Source organism: Rattus norvegicus, chromosome 6 (assembly GCF_036323735.1).
Source record: "Rattus norvegicus strain BN/NHsdMcwi chromosome 6, GRCr8, whole genome shotgun sequence".
In the NCBI taxonomy this organism is placed as follows: Eukaryota; Metazoa; Chordata; class Mammalia; order Rodentia; family Muridae; genus Rattus; species Rattus norvegicus.
The window spans coordinates 116,378,651-116,399,468 of NC_086024.1; the positions used below are offsets into that span (position 1 = coordinate 116,378,651).

Here is a 20,818-nt window from a genome sequence, read left to right on the forward strand (position 1 = left end):
AGCTCATGTATTTAGAATCCTTTCCCAGAGCCTTAAGGGCCAACTTGAAGATCCCAGTGTTTACCATTTTACTGAGACATAGCCACACCCTTGACTCCTGGACTCTAATTATCATGGAGTCAGGGAGGTCATTCCTCAGAAGGGAAGAGTCCTCCACTGCTCAGCTTGGTTCCAGAAAAATGAGTACATTACTACACAAACAAGCCTTACACCCACAGCAGCCAATGACACTTGTGGAGGCTCACACAGGGCCCTGACCCAGGGGCAGGAACCAAGTCACTCTGTCTCTACCAGGACCATAGCTGGGCTCAGCACCCACCCACTTGAGCCACCCTGCTGCCTGGCACCATGTACGCAATCTGATCCAAAACTTCAGAGCAGTGAATCTCTCAGCCCTCAGAGAGCAGTTCCCTTGCAGTGGAGGCCAAGCCACACAGAAGCTCTAGCTAGCTAAGTTGCTGAGAATAAGAGACTGCAGAGTGTTTGGCCCTTAAACAGAATGTATCTATCATACTTCTACCCCTAAGACTCGGGGATTTTGGAGGAAGAAGGGACGAGTAACTTCGAGGAAAAGGTTTTCTGGGCACTAATGAGACAGGTTGACTCCATGACAGGCTTCAAATGGGCAGTTCAGGAGATTAGGCCTAAACACCCAGGCTTCAGGCAGCCAGTCAGAAACTGCCCTGCCACCAGAAAACTGCCCCACCACTTGGCCTAAAGCAAGGACAATGCCCCATGCCCCAGTAATGGAATCTCCTTAGAGATAGAGGAAGACAAAACCCACCTACCCTGGGATTCCTCAGTAACAGTTTCCAGCCACTGTGCCCTGGTAATGATTCTGGAATGCCTAGAGATAAGAGTAAAAAACAAAGCCCACCTACCCCTGGAATCCCCTAATGTGCTTTAAATCAGGCCTGCAAGCTCACTTGGTTGTCTCTCTATCTTGGTAATGGGAGACCCCAGTGTGCTGGACTTCTGCAGAATAAACACTTGGCATTTACATACTATTTAAGTACAGGGTATCATTTTTTTGGTGACTCATGAACCCTTACAGGCACAGCAGGGTGAATACACAGGAACTCACAGAGACTATGAGTGTGTACAAGCTCAGTCCAGACGAAAGCCCAGCATTAAGGGGAAGAAAGATCTGGGGATAAAATCTCACCACCAGCAGAGAAGGAAGCTACTGGCATTTATTTGATGGCTACTTGGAGGAGGAGAAGAAGGAGGAGGAGGAGGAGGAGGAGGAGGAGGAGGAGGAGGAGGAGGAGGAGGAGGAAGAGGAGGAGGAGGAGGAAGAGGAGGAGGAGGAGGAAGGGGAGGAGGAGGAGGAGGAGGAGATGAATACTCAAAATCGGGTGGGTAGGGAGTTGAGGGTGGATCTGGAAGGCGTAGGGGAAGTAGGATAAATAGGACCAAAATACACTGCATGATATTCTCAAAGAATTCATAAGGATATTGTTTTTAAAAAATTCAGCATCATCCTTGGCCACGTAAGGGACTCGAGACCCACTTATGAGATCAGTGTCTCAAAGCAAAGATAAAAAAAAAAAAAAAAAAAAAAAAAAGAGGACGTTCACAGAAGCGCTTTGCTAAAAGCTGGCAGTAGAGAGGACTCGCGTGTCCATCAGTAGCCTGATGAATGACCTGCTGTGTAATGCCATAATCACAGCGGAAAGCACAGCAAGAGACACAGAAGAGATTCCGGCTCTAGTGAAGAGGGAGGCGGGTCTTGCAGATACTATGTTAAAGTCACAAAACACTAACTCCAGCATTATTCTATTTTTGCAAAGTTCAGAACCAGACTAAATTAAATCACATTCTCCTTGATGGATGTGTCGGTCGGAAAGCCGTCCAAAGAAGGTATAAGGATGAGTAATGCAGTTGTTACCACGAGGCTTGGGGGCGGGAAGCAGCTCAGGGAGGGGCTGTGGTGGAGGAGGCTGCGGCTAGCAGGGAATCACAGGCCTCTGGGATGTTGGTAACACTCTGCTTATTAAAGGGGTGACACCTTGTGCTGTTCTTTATACTTTAATATACTTAAAAAGCCATCTGCTTGTGTTTATTCAACTGTAAATGAGACTTACTAAACCCACATATCAAGAACTCTGATTTCAGTACTTATCTTTACCTTTATAAGTGAAAACACCCATATTTCCTTTGAAAGATAAATTAAGAATAGCCTGGCCTGTGGGGGAGGGCAGGCCCTTGTAGCTCACACACGGTTCCCATTTGGTCCTGTACCCTCTATTCATTCACCAGCATCAGAATCTGGAATGGTCTATTTTACCCAGGTTGTTAGCTGAATGTCCTGAGGCCAGGGGAAATGAAATGAAAAGAATGCCCTGTGCTGAGCTACATGGCTCTTCTCCCAGGGCCAGACCTTTGATGCCCGAGCCAGCCAGAACTGAGCAGGCTGCCATGATGATGCTTCTCAGACACATCCGCACAGCGAAGAATAAAAGAAAAGAAAGACCGGACTCTGCCCCTGCTCTTTCCCAAGGCTGAGAACAAGGGCCCCGAATCCAGATGCCCCATTCACAGCATGGGCCAGCCTTGCAGCCTGGGGAAAGTGGATTAATTCATCTGTGGCTTCCACTTCCTCACTTGTAAAATGGAGCCAAAAAGAATAAACCCCTCACTGGGGTATCATGTCACTGACACACAACGGAAGTACTTGAAACAGATTAAAGGGCGGTAGCTGCCATTCAGTGTATCTGTGCGCTACAGTCTAGTTGAAATCTCCATCAGATCTCTAACCTTATGTGCCTCAAACTGAATTACTGCTCTCCCTTCTAGACACCTCCGTCATCCTTTAAGCTGCCCAGGATAAAACTCATGTCGACCTCAATTCATTTCCTTTTTGGTTCAGCATCAATTCTGTCAAGGCCTACTTTCAAAAGCTATGGAATCTGGCTCGTTCTAGCTCTCTCCATGCTGACCCAGCCACCACATGCTTGTCTAGATCAGTTTGGGGGATGCGTTGACAGCCTCTCTAGTATGTCCAGCCACACCCTTCTCAGCTGCCACACTAGAGCAGGCCACAGAGGTTTTATTTTAATTAGCATATATTAGCTATACAGTATAATGGGTTTCATTATCACATCTCAAACATATACATAATGCGTTCAGATTATATTCGCCCTCTCTCCTCCTCGCTCCCGTCCCACACAGGCTACTCCCCCCACCCCTTCTTTTGTATTTTAGTTGTATTTGATAATGTCCCAGTTTAATTCACAATCCTGACATACATCCATATAAATTTGAGGTCCATTTTCTGAAAATACACTAAAATTACTCATGCTTGCCTGTAACTTTGTAAAATGTTGATGAGAGAACACTTACAAACACACACTGCTATTCAAGCACACTTTAAAGAAGCAAAGTGGCTCGAATAGGAGCAAAGCTCAAAAAAAACTACATAAAAACCACGTAAGGCCCACACCCGCGGATCCCGGCCCGCAGCAGCTCTCTGCTCCCAGACCCGGTGAGAGAGAGACACAACCGCCTGGTCAGGTGGGCACTCCTGAGGCTGCAGAGCGGAAGACCACCAACACTGCTCACCCCTGCCCACATCCCTGGCCCAAGAGGAAACTGTATAAGGCCTCTGGGCTCCCGTGGGGGAGGGCCCAGGAGCGGCAGGACTTCTGCGCCTGAGACACCGCCGGAACCTGAAAGAAACAGACCGGATAAACAGTTCTCTGCACCCAAATCCCGTGGGAGGGAGAGCTAAACCTTCAGAGAGGCAGACAAGCCTGGGAAACCAGAAGAGACTGCTCCCTGCACACACATCTCGGACGCCAGAGGAAAAAGCCAAAGACCATCTGGAACCCTGGTGCACTGAAGCTCCCGGAAGGGGCGGCACAGGTCTTCCTGGTTGCTGCCTCTGCAGAGAGCCCCTGGGCAGCACCCCACGAGCGAACCTGAGCCTCGGGACCACAGGTAAGACCAAATTTTCTGCTGCAAGAAAGCTGCCTGGTGAACTCAAGACACAGGCCCACAGGAACAGCTGAAGACCTGTAGAGAGGAAAAACTACACGCCGGAAAGCAGAACACACTGTCCCCATAACTGACTGAAAGAGAGGAAAACAGGTCTACAGCACTCCTGACACACAGGCTTATAGGTCAGTCTAGCCACTGTCAGAAATAGCAGAACAAAGTAACACTAGAGATAATCTGATGGCGAGAGGCAAGCGCAGGAACCCAAGCAACAGAAACCAAGACTGCATGCCATCATCGGAGCCCAATTCTCCCGCCAAAACAAACATGGAATATCCAAACACACCAGAAAAGCAAGATCTAGTTTCAAAATCATATTTGATCATGATGCTGGAGGACTTCAAGAAAGACATGAACACACTTAGGGAAACACAGGAAATCATTAATAAACAAGTAGAGGCCTACAGAGAGGAATGGCAAAAATCCCTGAAAGAATTCCAGGAAAACACAATCAAACAGATGAAGGAATTAAAAATGGAAATAGAAGCAATCAAGAAAGAACACATGGAAACAACCCTGGATATAGAAAACCAAAAGAAGAGACAAGGAGCTGTAGATACAAGCTTCACCAACAGAATACAAGAGATGGAAGAGAGAATCTCAGGAGCAGAAGATTCCATAGAAATCATTGACTCAACTGTCAAAGATAATGTAAAGCGGAAAAAGCTACTGGTCCAAAACATACAGGAAATCCAGGACTCAATGAGAAGATCAAACCTAAGGATAATAGGTATAGAAGAGAGTGAAGACTCCCAGCTCAAAGGACCAGTAAATATCTTCAACAAAATCATAGAAGAAAACTTCCCTAACCTAAAAAAAGAGATACCCATAGGCATACAAGAAGCCTACAGAACTCCAAATAGATTGGACCAGAAAAGAAACACCTCCCGTCACATAATTGTCAAAACACCAAACGCACAAAATAAAGAAAGAATATTAAAAGCAGTAAGGGAAAAAGGTCAAGTAACATATAAAGGGAGACCTATCAGAATCACACCAGACTTCTCGCCAGAAACTATGAAGGCCAGAAGATCCTGGACTGATGTCATACAGACCCTAAGAGAACACAAATGCCAGCCCAGGTTACTGTATCCAGCAAAACTCGCAATTAACATTGATGGAGAAACCAAGATATTCCATGACAAAACCAAATTTACACAATATCTTTCTACAAATCCAGCACTACAAAGGATAATAAATGGTAAAGCCCAACATAAGGAGGCAAGCTATACCCTAGAAGAAGCAAGAAACTAATCGTCTTGGCAACAAAACAAAGAGAATGAAAGCACACAAACATAACCTCACATCCAAATATGAATATAAAGGGAAACAATAATCACTATTCCTTAATATCTCTCAATATCAATGGCCTCAACTCCCCAATAAAAAGACATAGATTAACAAACTGGATACGCAACGAGGACCCTGCATTCTGCTGCCTACAGGAAACACACCTCAGAGACAAAGACAGACACTACCTCAGAGTGAAAGGCTGGAAAACAACTTTCCAAGCAAATGGTCAGAAGAAGCAAGCTGGAGTAGCCATTCTAATATCAAATAAAATCAATTTCCAACTAAAAGTCATCAAAAAAGATAAGGAAGGACACTTCATATTCATCAAAGGAAAAATCCACCAAGATGAACTCTCAATCCTAAATATCTATGCCCCAAATACAAGGGCACCTACATACGTAAAAGAAACCTTACTAAAGCTCAAAACACACATTACACCTCACACAATAATAGTGGGAGATTTCAACACCCCACTCTCATCAATGGACAGATCATGGAAACAGAAATTAAACAGTGATGTCGACAGACTAAGAGAAGTCATGAGCCAAATGGACTTAACGGATATTTATAGAACATTCTATCCTAAAGCAAAAGGATATACCTTCTTCTCAGCTCCTCATGGTACTTTCTCCAAAATTGACCATATAATTGGTCAAAAAACGGGCCTCAACAGGTACAGAAAGATAGAAATAATCCCATGCGTGCTATCGGACCACCACGGCCTAAAACTGGTCTTCAATAACAATAAGGGAAGAATGCCCACATATACGTGGAAATTGAACAATGCTCTACTCAATGATAACCTGGTCAAGGAAGAAATAAAGAAAGAAATTAAAAACTTTTTAGAATTTAATGAAAATGAAGATACAACATACTCAAACTTATGGGACACAATGAAAGCTGTGCTAAGAGGAAAACTCATAGCGCTGAGTGCCTGCAGAAAGAAACAGGAAAGAGCATATGTCAGCAGCTTGACAGCACACCTAAAAGCTCTAGAACAAAAAGAAGCAAATACACCCAGGAGGAGTAGAAGGCAGGAAATAATCAAACTCAGAGCTGAAATCAACCAAGTAGAAACAAAAAGGACCATAGAAAGAATCAACAGGACCAAAAGTTGGTTCTTTGAGAAAATCAACAAGATAGATAAACCCTTAGCCAGACTAACGAGAGGACACAGAGAGTGCGTCCAAATTAACAAAATCAGAAATGAAAAGGGAGACATAACTACAGATTCAGAGGAAATTCAAAAAATCATCAGATCTTACTATAAAAACCTATATTCAACAAAATTTGAAAATCTTCAGGAAATGGACAATTTCCTAGACAGATACCAGGTATCGAAGTTAAATCAGGAACAGATAAACCAGTTAAACAACCCCATAACTCCTAAGGAAATAGAAGCAGTCATTAAAGGTCTCCCAACCAAAAAGAGCCCAGGTCCAGATGGGTTTAGTGCAGAATTCTATCAAACCTTCATAGAAGACCTCATACCAATATTATCCAAACTATTCCACAAAATTGAAACAGATGGAGCCCTACCGAATTCCTTCTACGAATCTACAATTACTCTTATACCTAAAGCACACAAAGACACAACAAAGAAAGAGAACTTCAGACCAATTTCCCTTATGAATATCGACGCAAAAATACTCAATAAAATTCTGGCAAACCGAATCCAAGAGCACATCAAAACAATCATCCACCATGATCAAGTAGGCTTCATCCCAGGCATGCAGGGATGGTTTAATATACGGAAAACCATCAACGTGATCCATCATATAAACAAACTGAAAGAACAGAACCACATGATCATTTCATTAGATGCTGAGAAAGCATTTGACAAAATTCAACACCCCTTCATGATAAAAGTCCTGGAAAGAATAGGAATTCAAGGCCCATACCTAAACATAGTAAAAGCCATATACAGCAAACCAGTTGCTAACATTAAACTAAATGGAGAGAAACTTGAAGCAATCCCACTAAAATCAGGGACTAGACAAGGCTGCCCACTCTCTCCCTACTTATTCAATATAGTTCTTGAAGTTCTAGCCAGAGCAATCAGACAACAAAAGGAGATCAAAGGGATACAGATCGGAAAAGAAGAGGTCAAAATATCACTATTTGCAGATGATATGATAGTATATTTAAGTGATCCCAAAAGTTCCACCAGAGAACTACTAAAGCTGATAAACAACTTCAGCAAAGTGGCTGGGTATAAAATTAACTCAAATAAATCAGTTGCCTTCCTCTATACAAAAGAGAAACAAGCCGAGAAAGAAATTAGGGAAACGACACCCTTCATAATAGACCCAAATAATATAAAGTACCTCGGTGTGACTTTAACCAAGCAAGTAAAAGATCTGTACAATAAGAACTTCAAGACACTGAAGAAAGAAATTGAAGAAGACCTCAGAAGATGGAAAGATCTCCCATGCTCATGGATTGGCAGGATTAATATAGTAAAAATGGCCATTTTACCAAAAGCAATCTACAGATTCAATGCAATCCCCATCAAAATACCAATCCAATTCTTCAAAGAGTTAGACAGAACAATTTGCAAATTCATCTGGAATAACAAAAAACCCAGGATAGCTAAAGCTATCCTCAACAATAAAAGGACTTCAGGGGGAATCACTATCCCTGAACTCAAGCAGTATTACAGAGCAATAGTGATAAAAACTGCATGGTATTGGTACAGAGACAGACAGATAGACCAATGGAATAGAATTGAAGACCCAGAAATGAACCCACACACCTATGGGCACTTGATTTTTGACAAAGGAGCCAAAACCATCCAATGGAAAAAAGATAGCATTTTCAGCAAATGGTGCTGGTTCAACTGGAGGGCAACATGTAGAAGAATGCAGATCGATCCATGCTTATCACCCTGTACAAAGCTTAAGTCCAAGTGGATCAAGGACCTCCACATCAAACCAGACACACTCAAACTAATAGAAGAAAAACTAGGGAAGCATCTGGAACATATGGGCACTGGAAAAAATTTCCTGAACAAAACACCAATGGCTTATGCTCTAAGATCAAGAATTGACAAATGGGATCTCATAAAACTGCAAAGCTTCTGTAAGGCAAAGGACACTGTGGTTAGGACAAAACGGCAACCAACAGATTGGGAAAAGATCTTTACCAACCCTACAACAGATAGAGGCCTTATATCCAAAATATACAAAGAACTCAAGAAGTTAGACCGCAGGGAAACAAATAACCCTATTAAAAAATGGGGTTCAGAGCTAAACAAAGAATTCACAGCTGAGGAATGCCGAATGGCTGAGAAACACCTAAAGAAATGTTCAACATCTTTAGTCATAAGGGAAATGCAAATCAAAACAACCCTGAGATTTCACCTCACACCAGTGCGATTGGCTAAGATCAAAAACTCAGGTGACAGCAGATGCTGGCGAGGTTGTGGAGAAAGAGGAACACTCCTCCATTGTTGGTGGGATTGCAGACTGGTAAAACCATTCTGGAAATCAGTCTGGAGGTTCCTCAGAAAATTGGACATTGAACTGCCTGAGGATCCAGCTATACCTCTCTTGGGCATATACCCAAAAGATGCCTCAACATATAAAAGAGACACGTGCTCCACTATGTTCATCGCAGCCTTATTTATAATAGCCAGAAAATGGAAAGAACCCAGATGCCCTTCAACAGAGGAATGGATACAGAAAATGTGGTACATCTACACAATGGAATACTACTCAGCTATCAAAAACAACGAGTTTATGAAATTCGTAGGCAAATGGTTGGAACTGGAAAATATCATCCTGAGTGAACTAACCCAATCACAGAAAGACATACATGGTATGCACTCATTGATAAGTGGCTATTAGCCCAAATGCTTGAATTACCCTAGATCCCTAGAACAAACGAAACTCAAGACGGATGATCAAAATGTGAATGCTTCACTCCTTCTTTAAATGAGGAAAAAGAATACCCTTGGCAGGGAAGGGAGAGGCAAAGATTAAAACAGAGACTGAAGGAACACCCATTCAGAGCCTGTCCCACATTTGGCCCATACATATACAGCCACCCAATTGGACTAGATGGATGAAGCAAAGAAGTGCAGACCGACAGGAGCCGGATGTAGATCGCTCCTGAGAGACACAGCCAGAATACAGCAAATACAGAGGCGAATGCCAGCAGCAAACCACTGAACTGAGAATAGGTCCCCTATTGAAGGAATCAGAGAAAGAACTGGAAGAGCTTGAAGGGGCTCGAGACCCCAAAAGTACAACAATGCCAAGCAACCAGAGCTTCCAGGGACTAAGCCACTACCTAAAGACTATACATGGACTGACCCTGGACTCTGACCCCATAGGCAGCAATGAATATCCTAGTAAGAGCACCAGTGGAAGGGGAAGCCCTGGGTCCTGCTAAGACTGAACCCCCAGTGAACTAGTCTATGGGGGGAGGGCGGCAATGGTGGGAGGGTTGGGAGGGGAACACCCATAAGGAAGGGGAGGGGGGAGGGGGATGTTTGCCCGGAAACCGGGAAAGGGAATAACACTCGAAATGTATATAAGAAATACTCAAGTTAATAAAAAAAAAAAAAAAAAAAAAAACCACGTAAGACTGAAGGTGTTAACTTTACTAATCTGTTGCTCCCATCTGTTATTATTTGTTTATCTTTCAGTCCAGGACAGCCTGCTGGAGTTCCAGGCCCATCATCACATCCCGTTTCTCCTCTCTCAAACACCTGAATCCCCTCAGTGTGCCTGGGTTTAAACTCTCCCAGTGTTAAATGGAAGGCTGCCATGGGTGGATGGAGATATTGTCACAATAAGAGTCTAGAATAGAGAGGTGTAAGGCAAGCAAACAGTGCACTGGGTGCTGGCCAGGCTCACACTCCAGTTAGACCAGACTACCCAGGCTCGCTGGGCTCGGAGGTTGACCTGGACCTTGTAGGTCATTCTTACTTTATTGGGTTTTCTTTTGTTCCATAGCTGCTTGTTCTGCTGTTTTGTAATTATGGCAAGGTCAGGGATTTAGCTAAGAATACTTAGCCACACCTCAAACTGTCTGACTCAAATGTTTTTATCCTTCTGAACACATGCCTGATTCCCACCTACTTAGACTAAGTCAGCTGAAGGGAGAGGTGGGGTGTGGGGCTAAGGACTGCCTTGGGCACAGCGCTGATGAGTGAGTTGCTCAATGGTGATGGTTAGGACTGGCTAGTGAGTCTTCTCCAGGAAGGCCTTGCAGCACCTAAGGCATTGCTGGCACACCAGCTCCAAGTCAGAGCCATTGCCATGACAGGGATCTTCAGTAATGAGCTGTGTCTGTGGATCATGGCTCCAAGTGGCCCAATTTTAGCTTTGCAGTTTTTTACTTGACCACTTTTTCTACTCAAATCTCAGATTGCTTTCATCCATACACGGTGTATAATCGACTGTGACAAAGTCTTCCCTCATAAACTGTCTTACCTTATGGGCTGTCCTAATGCCCTGATTTCTCAGGCAGCTCACAGCTCTTAGGTCTGGGGGCCACTGCTCTAGTCGGAAACAGCGCTGCTGTCCTTGGCCCAGTTATCTGAAACCTTTTCATCAGTAACCAATTTTCTGAACACTGCTTCTGCAATGAGTGACCGGCAAATGTTACTGAGACACACGAACAGCATTGACTTGGACCCAACCTCTGCCATGTTTCGGTGCAGACCCTGGTGCCCAGAGCTAATTCCCTTCTTTTCAACTAATTCCATCTGGTAAATTCCATGACCTCTCCCCCACCTCGTCGTATATGTGTGCATAGCTCTATGCATTTTATTAGCTGTTTAGGTGTATGGCTGAGGGCTTGTTTACAGGAACATGGTTACCTTACCAGTGGCTACACCCACCACTGAAGAAAATGCCTCTCCCTTCCCCATCAGTAGTGATATATATCCTCATAGAGGGGTGGGTCCTCCCCCTGCATCTAAGACACAGTGCAGAGGAACCCAAGGTTATGTAAATCTTACATGGAGAGCCTTGGTATTTTATAGCTACCTATTGGCTCATGCCTCTTCTCAAAACCCTTCAATGGCTTCTATCTCACCCACAGGAAGTCCAAACCCTCCTCATCCTGTCCACAGATCTACATGCCTGAAGCTCTGCTTCTCCTGCCTGGCTGTTCTCTTTTTTCTCACATCGGTCCTGCTTCTTACAAGGCCAACTCCGACATTTCAGCAGCACCTACCCCTTTGCTTCCCTGAACTCCTCACTCACGATTCCTTCTTCAAACCAGCTCTCTGGCCTCCAAAGCTGCACAGCTTCCCTCCTGCATGCCTTTCTTTTGCCTCATCTCCCACTCCTTCCAACTTAAAACATGACTTAACACACTCTCTACCCGTTCATCCTTCCTGGCGTGGGTGTGGTCCCTTAGCAGAACTCAGGCTCCAAGGGGCAGGAACACTGGCTGTACCTTGAATAGTGACTTGCAGATGAAAGCTGAAAGTGGCGCTGGTTAAATATTAATTAATTTATAAGCTGTCAGCTAATACACTTGATACAGTTGATGCAGTATTTGTCTTCTCCATTGGGGGTCTTGGGTGGAATAAAAGGTTAAATATTGACCTGTGTTTTGATATTGTGTCCTTTATTTGTACCTTACATCTAAGCACAAGGGCTACATGTGACTCTTTTTTCAATGCTGAGAATTCAGCCATTGATATAAAATAGATACAAATGCCTTCCTCATTGGTGACTTTCCTGCTACTTCAAAATGGCACCTGTCCCCATCACTGGTTCAGGGGAGCTTCTGTTCATTCCCAGATAGCCCCCCCCCCATTGTCTTAGGGTTTTATTGCTGTGAAGGGACACCATGACCACACCATCTCTTGCAAAGCAAAACATTTCATTAGGGCTGGCTTACAATTTCAGAGATTCGGTCTATTATCATCATGGTGGGAAGCATGGCATCTTGCAGGCAGGCATGGTGCTGGAGAAGGAGCTGAGAGTTAGAGTTCTACATCTGGATCTGAAGGCAGCCAGGAGAGACTATGTATCATACTGAACATGGCACACCTCAAAGCCTATCCCCACAGTGACACACTTCCTCTAACAAAGCCACACCTCCTAATAGTTCCTTCCCATGGGCCTTGGGGGCCAATTACATTCAAACCAGCACACCCCATCAGTAACGGATTGTATAACTGTTAGGTAAGCACAACCAAGGGAGAGCAGGGACTCTGTGTCCAGCTGTCTCATGATGGTGTTCCCAACATCTAAATATGATGTACGTGAATGCACTAGCTTAATGAGCATGCCCAGGTAGTTTATTCTGTTTTGTGTTGCACAGATGGCAAGACAGGCCACAGATTCTGCTCGATGAGCTAACGTATTCTCTGTAAGAGGCTACTGGGATGTTAATATTTTAATGTTTAAAGAGATAGGAAAAATCACCTTTAGAAAGTTTTCCCCTGCTAGGCAAGATAGCATATGTTAAGTAGTTGTGTGAATGCTCGAGTGAGCGCTCTCTCTCTCTCTCTCTCTCTCTCTCTCTCTCTCTCTCTCTCACACACACACACACACACACACACACACACACACACACACTGGGTTGGGGGTGGTTGGGGAACAGTGGGACTGGAGGAACTGGCCTGGCACTAGAGTGGGTCAAGGTGTATCCAAACCCCAGAAATCCTGTCCTGAGACTGGTAGTAGTAGTATTGCTGCCCCTGCCCTGGGCCTATGTTGGGGGGTACATGAACCCCTGCACCCTTACCTTTGTCCCCAGAGGAGGTCAGATAGTCTAGTAGTCAGATTAAACTACCTCTCCCCTTATAAGGTCATGTCTGGCAGCACCTGGAATTCATCCTTATGCAAGTGAGGCATCCCCAGTACCCTGGCCCTCACTCCAAAAACTCCTACCTACACCCCAAAGGTTTAAGTAACCTTTGTTCCCCCTATTAAATGAGCTGTCTCACTGAAGTTGCCTCCCGTGAGTCTGTTCTCTTCCCTGTCACCGCCACCCGAGGTCTTTTTCACTCCCGGCCCTTCCTTCCTGCCTCACTTCCCCTCTCAGGATCCACTGAGGTGATTACTATGGGTACACACACACACACACACACACACACACACACACACACCCCTCAGGTATATGGCGATGCTGGAAAATGATGAAACAATGATAATCAGGGCATGAGGACAACATGTTGGTATAATTTCCTTGACTACTTTGTTGAAGAAGAAGAAAAAAGAGAAGGAAGTAGAGGAGGGGGGGAGGAAGGATGGAGAAAGAAAACAATAACAACTACAGTGGGGATGGTGATGGTGGTGGTGATGGTGATGGTGATGGTGGTGGTGGTGGTGATGGTGGTGGGGATGGTGATGGTGGTGGGGAATGGTGATGGTGGAAACAATGACAACAGTGACGTCTGACTTCACTAAGGAAGCCATCTCTGTGGTCTACCTAAAGGCTCATTAGCCCCATTGCTGGAGTCATTCACACAGTCCACAGTAGGTTTCATACATGCTGCTCCTCTGTCTTTGTTCAGTAAACAAAAAGGTACTAAGTAAGCTTCTGAGTGCACATAGCACATTCTAGGATAGAGAATAAATTAGTTTTTTAGAATAAATGAAGTTCTTTATTCTATTGGGTAGAGAGACAAAAAGAGAGCACATTAAACCAGTCCTCTCTTGAGAAGCCGGCTACCCATGCCTCATGTGTATATTGTCCCTTTCCTAAGCACCACTCTTAATGTCTTTGCTATATCAAAGCTGTTTACAAGGCTTCGGGGGTAGCTCTGTGGTAGGATATTTGCCTAGCATGCACATAGCTCTGGGTTCAATCCCAGCACCACATAAAGTGGATACCTGTAATCTCAGCATTGGGGAAGCAGAGGCATGAGGATCAGGAGTTCAAGACCATCTTCAACTACATAGAGAGACTGATGCTAGCCTGGGCTGAATGTGTCCTGTCAGAAAACAAAGCAGAGCAGAGAGGAGCAGCTGTTTCTTGACAACCACAACTTGACTTCATCAAGAAACCAACTAAATACAAAGAAAGTGAAGGGATAAATATATGACTACACTCAGTTGGTGAGTTTCCAGGGAAAAGCTAACTTGAGGGTAGGGTGTGGAGTGCTCTCAGTCTCCCCAAGGAGGCCTCACTTACATAGAATTTTGTGTGAAATGTTGGAGGAAGAGCCTCTGGGTAGAGGAAAGAGCACAGAGAACAGAGTCTAAAACAGCAAGGGTGGCTAAGTGGTGACGGGGCAGAACCCACTCTGATGAAATGTATTCCTGGGTATGTCCTCTGGAAAGGTCATCAATTACATCTAGAAGCAAAGAACAATTCAAGGTACTAAGAAAATAAGACTGCCTCTGTTGAGGGGGAAATACATATGCATGTCTGCATTTTCAGCCCTACCCACCACCCACCCCCAGTAGCCAGAATGAACCACTGGGCTGGTCTTCAAGATGAAATCTCTCTTGCCTCTTTCTTATATGGCTGACATCATCTCTCATCCCCCTCCCCCCAAACAAATGGCTCTTTCTCTGGCCCCAAGTAATTAGCTTCCACAGACACAATGGGAGGGCCTCAGCCCAAGCTTCTAGGGAGGACATGTGAAGGATAAGGGAATATTAGTGTTTCTCTTGGGCTGTGGGACAAATGTTCCGGAAATGAAAGGGTTTTGAGATATGTTTTTAATTACGCATATCCTGCAGTATCTGCATAATGGGTTCAATTCAGCCCAGATTCCGGTAGAACTGCCATGCCCGTGGACGAAGGTCAGCACGCAGGATGGTGAGGGGGCAGGAAGTCTGTGCTAATAACTGTGCCTTCATATCCTTCCTAAAAATTTGAGGGTGAACTGTGCTCTTTTAGTCAATCTGTCAGCATTTTCAATCACAGCTCGGACGTGCACTTTGCACATGGGCAAAATTGATTTTGGCTTATGAAGAACCTTTATGAAGACTGTAGGTGATAGGTAAAGCTGACTGCTACATTCTTTGCGTGGAACTTTAAAGCCAAGTGAAACCTCATTAAGTCAGTCAAACTTTTGGTAGCTACAAAAAGTTGGGAACAAGCTCAGTGTGAACAAATCAACAGCGTTTTTTGTTCTATTGTCAAAAACTTTCTCCTTAAAGAAACACTAGTAAGACTCAAATTTAAACAGATTGTCTAGAAGTTTCTTTGCTCATTTGTTTTATCCCTTGGCTCTACTCAAGGCATAGTAGAATGTCTGAGGAGCAAGCTTAGGGCTCAGGAAACTAGTTTTCAGTTAAATTCTTTTTAAGTTTCATTCCATTTTATTTACTTTATGCATATATGTCTGTAAGTATGTACGTGTTCCTAGTGCCCATGTCAGAAGAGGACATGAGACACTCTGGAATTAGACATACAGATGACTGTAAGCCACTATGTGGGTGCTAGGAATTGAACCCTGGTCCTCTGGAAGAACAGTCAGTGTTCTTAAATGCTAAGCCATCTCTCCAGCACATATAACAGTATATAGAACAGGACATACAGAAACTGAGGTGTGAACAGTGTTCTGTGACAAAGAAGCCTTTGAGTATTTGGCATCTAAAGTTCTGATATCAAACATTTATCAAGATGGCCCATCTCTGAAGAGTCTCATTAAGTCAGAGAGGAACCCTATATCTGTCCTCCAACACATTCCAGGGGTCATCATGGGGTGAAGTCCAGGGGAATCATCTTGTTGGTCTCTTCCTTCTACAACCCTCAGATCTCACATCCCAAGAGTTGAATGCCAGCTCTCTCCCTTTCATCTATGTATGGTAATAAAAGGGCCTCCTTTTTCATTTGTATTTGTTTAGTGCAGTGTTGGGGACAGAGCCTCAGGCCATGCACATGCTCCCCAAGCTCCAACGAGTTTCTCGAGAGGAAATAATGTGTCTCCTTTTTCTGGGCCAGCCACAAGGGGATTTTATTCCCTTCAGCTCCTGCCCTAGTTAGCACTCTAAGAGGAGGGCCTTCCATTGATGGATTTAAGCATTTCAGGAGCAGTACCCACATCAGGTGCTGCCCCTAGCTGTCCAGTCACTGTTGGCATGCTTCGGTGAACAATGAAATAAGTGACCGGATAGTTGAGGTGAGCCAACAACTCCCTTGCTTCTCTAAACTCCCCAGGGCGAGGCTCTTTCCATTTTAATGTTATAAAAATAAAAGATCTACCATTAGGGACTGTCTCTTTGTCCCTAACTCCACTGTGCCCACAGCCGCCTTGCATTTTAATTGGGGCAATCAGAACATTCCTTTTCCAGGCTGGAGGCCAAAGCCCCTTGGCTTCTCTCTTAGGTGGAGATCTTCATTTATTTTCTTCTCTCTCCTCTGCCAAAAAGACTTCAAAGAATCTGGGAAAGGAAAGGAGGTTCCCAGATAGCATTTTCCCTTGGTGTGTCTGCCCTCCCTTGCTTTCCCAGCTCCTCTTGGCAAGCCAGAATCTTTAGATATTAAGCAGCTAGCTAGAATAGGCTTCACTTCTCTTGTAGAAAGGACCGCTAGGGACAACTCTATCAGGACTGCTTCCTTCTCTCAAATTACTAAATTCTTACCAAATTCTCTTAGGCCAAGACACATAACTCAATGACCACAATTAAGTGCTGTGGCACAAATACCAATAGACACATTTTCCCCTTGACTCAGAGACATCTTATTCTAGAGTCTTGGGGATTTAGGGTCATCAAATAAGACATGGGGAATAAATTAAGTACGTATTAATGATCTGGCTGCAAGGTAGGCTAAAACAAAACAGCCAAAATTACTTTCCCCTTTCCATGGCTGAACTTTACACCTGCATGATGAGGCAGTCTGCATGTTACATATTTCACCAGAGACCCCAACATTTTTATGTTTAATATACATATCAAACATTGTTCTTCTTCCAACCCCTGTGCATAAATATTTTGCCTGTGTGTATATTTGTGCAACATTTGCATGCAGAGAACGTCAGAAGAGGACATTGGATTCTCATAGAACTGGAGTTACAAACAGTTGTGAGCCACCCCCCACCCCCCCGTGGGTGCTGGGAATTGAACTCAGGTCCTCTGGGAGAGCAGTCAGTGCTCTTATTCGCTGAGCCATCTCTACAGCCCCTCTGTCTCATTTACATATTTCCTAGTCTGAAAAAAAAATCTTACTTGTTGGTCAGTGAGATGGTTTAGCAGGTAAAAGCAGTTGTCATGAAAGCTTAATGACCAGGGTTCAATACCCATAGTTCACAGGGGAAGAAGAGAAGGAGCTCTTCTTCTGAAAGATGTTCCTTAACCTCTATGCATGGGCTATTTATTGCACTTGTGTGCCTTCCCCACAAATAATGATGATGACGATGATGTTGACGATGATAAAGAATACAAGTGTTAGAATTTTTTCCTGGGATCTAGAGCTGAATTATGAGATTCAGAATCTGAATAATTAGAACTAATTACTTGAGCAAAAGCATTTTGAGGAAGATAAGTGAGAAACAGAGAAAATATTTCTACGCTGCCAAGTGACCCTGAAAATCAATGAGATAGCCATTGATTTTCTGGATGCTAATGACCTACCTGTGACCTACTTTCTAAGTAGTCACCACTGGTCCCAAGCAAACAGAGTAAGAAGTCTGGAGATGCCCCAACAGGAACTGATAACTGACAAGGGAGAGTGCTTTGAATTTTGTTGAATACTTCACAAGCCATAGCAGCTGGGTCTTGGCTGTAAAATGAAGCTCTCAGACAACTGCAGCAAACGATCTCTCCCAACACCCACCGGTTCCCTTACCTCCTCAGAGACAAGTCCAGGTTCTTAGCTACCATGAACTGTAAAACATTAACAAGGACAACAAGAAAGAGACATGAAGTAGTTGGCAGACACACATGGAAACACATGTGGTCGATTATCAACGGGAAAGGGCAGGAGACATCACTGGGGCACAAGCTGCGTCCCTACCAGAAGACTCAGAGGAAGCTGAGTGGCTTTCTGTTAAGTTCTGATCACGGCGCTGTGTCTTTGAATGTCCACACCTAGCAGATCTGCAGCGAGGGCGTGCTCAGATGAATAAGTGATGGTGGCTTGTGCCATTACTGATCTCCCTGGCCCGTCCTGACTCACTCTCAGCCTTATACAAACGTTTATACTTTAGGAATATGAAGTTTAGTGGATGAACTTCCTGTGGTTGCTGTAATAAATTATCACAAAATCAGTAGCTTAAAATAATGACAATTTATTTTCACATGGTTATAGAGGCTGGAGATCAGAAGTCAGAAACACTATGTTTTAGTGTTAGCAGGACCGCTATCCCTCCAAAAGGCTCGAAGGAAGACCGTCTTCCTTGCCCCCTCTGGCTTCTGGTGGATGCTGGCAGTCCTCAGCTGGGTTTTTATCGCATTGCCTTTAAGGGCAGCAACATCATGCCCTCTGCTCCATTTTCTCCACTCTGTCTGTTCAGTGTGGGCAAAGCCTTCCTCACCTAAGGATGCAGTGGCTGTATTTAGGGCCCTCGACCTCCTCTTGAAGTCTTTAAGTGAGTTATATCTGCTGGAGTTCCTTCTCCGGATAAGATAGCATTCGCAGGTTAAAGGTAGTAAAACCTGTCGCCTTTGGGTACTGCTATTTAGCCTAGGAGATCATAAAATTCAGTGTGACCAAAATCATGGAGCAGACAGCAGTGAGTGCAAGAAGTGTCACCATGCCTCCAGCACTGTGAAGGAGCTCCCGGTACTAATACAGGCTGTGCCTGCATGATGCCTGCAGGTGCACGCACGGTATTGTTAACACGACAATCGATCCACATGCTTGCCATTTAAGCTGAGCTCCCCACCAGCTTCCAGAACACCTGTGTAACCTGTGGAACGTCTCTGTTATCCACCCTGAGTGGACAGAAGCCCACTTGCTCTTACTGAGCACCACCTGCCTTCCTTCTTGTTAGATGCAGTCCGAGGGAGGAAGCCCAAGGGCAGTACGCCCACATGGTAGAGGATGGTTTGTGTGATAAGAACGAACCCTGCAGCCTTTTATTTAGTGTGTCCTCTCACGGGTCAGGTAGGATAGGTTTAGAGTTTGGCTGTTTTTCTTTTTTGAGACAGAGTTTCTCTGTGTAGCCCTGGCTGTCCTAAAAACCCACTCTGTAGACCAAACTAGCCTTGAACTCAAAGATCCGCCTGCCTCTGCCTCCCAAGTGCTGGGATTACTGTGTGTACCGCTGCCGCCGCCACTTGGCAAAAGATGCTGTTTTTAATTTTGGGGTGACCTTGAACTGCTGGCTTCCTGCATCTTCAAATGACTTTTGTAAAAGGAAGTAGTGAAGAGTTGAGGCAAGGGGACCCATCTGTCATGTGAACAGTCTTCAGTAGTTAGCGGCTAAAGGTTAGGTCTGAACAAGATGTGAAAGAATCCGGATGCTCATCTGTGATCTGTTCGTCCTACCCACCCATTACCTCCCAGCCCTTACTTTCCCTCGCCTCGGGTATAGGGAAGAGGAAGAGTGAGGGAACACCACAGCTCAGCTCTGGCTGCTCCAAGGTCTCCAGGCCAGCGCGCCAGGTGTTAAGGCTTTCTTCGGTCACTTCTTAGCCTATAGCCTCAAGGAAATTCTCAACCCCTACCTGCCCCAGTGTCCTCACAGAAACATGGACGAATACCCATACCTTCCTTAGATGATAACATAAAGATAACGTATATCAGATGATATAGTGAGAGCACAGAGAGTACAGACCAGCCAGGCTTAGCCAGGCAGTGGTGGTTTGAATAGGAACGGCCTGCACAGATTCTCTGTGAGTGCTTGGCCCATAGGGAGTGGCACTATTAGAAGGTGTGGCCTTGTTGTAAGAAGCAGGCTTTAAGGTCTCCCAGTCTCAAGCTAATCCAGTGACACAGACCCCTTCGCCTGCCTTTACCAAGATGTAGAACTCTCCATTCCTTCTCTAGCGCCATGTCTGCCTGGACACTGCCATGCTCCCACCATGGTGATAATGGAGTAAACCTCTGAAGCTGTAAACCAGCCCCATTTAAATGTTTTCTTTTATAAGAATTGCCTTAGTTGTGGTGTCTCTTCACAACAGTGAAACCCTAACTAAGACAATGTCTTTAATCCAAGCACTCTGGAGTAAGAGGTAGGCCAGCCTGGCCTATAGACCTAGTTCCAGGACAGAGAGGGATACACAGAAAAACCACACCAAACAGACAAACAACCCAACAAAACACAGCCTGGTTTGGTGGTACTCATCTATAATCTCACTATTTTGAAGTTGGAGGCAGGAGGACCAGAAGGTCAAGCCTAGTAAGCCTGAGGTACATAGAAAGTTAAAGGCTAGCCTGGGCTACATGAGACCCTGTCTATAAAACTAAATAATAACAATAACCACAGTTTTGTACAGATTCATGTGATTGGCTTTTCTGTCCTTGCTTCGATAATGATACTGTGGTTTGGGTAACTTACAAAGCATATAAACGTAATCCTTGAGGGTTGGGACGCTGGGAAGGCCAGGATGAGGACACCAGATTAGGACTTGGTGAGGGTGCAGAGGGCAGCTATGTCATTACATGGCGGAAAGTTAAGCACTGTAATAGGAGGAGGCACCTGCTCCCTCAA

The 20,818-nt window shown here is 44.6% G+C and overlaps 1 protein-coding gene and 1 pseudogene across 3 annotated transcripts in view; both read right to left on the reverse strand.

Moving 5' to 3' along the window:
• Ston2 (stonin 2) overlaps positions 1–20,818 on the reverse strand; it is a 149,494-nt gene that overhangs the window by 86,753 nt on the left and 41,923 nt on the right. The gene's annotated exons all lie outside the window — the stretch shown is intronic.
• Acp1-ps3 (acid phosphatase 1, pseudogene 3) lies at positions 9,489–18,696 on the reverse strand (annotated as a pseudogene).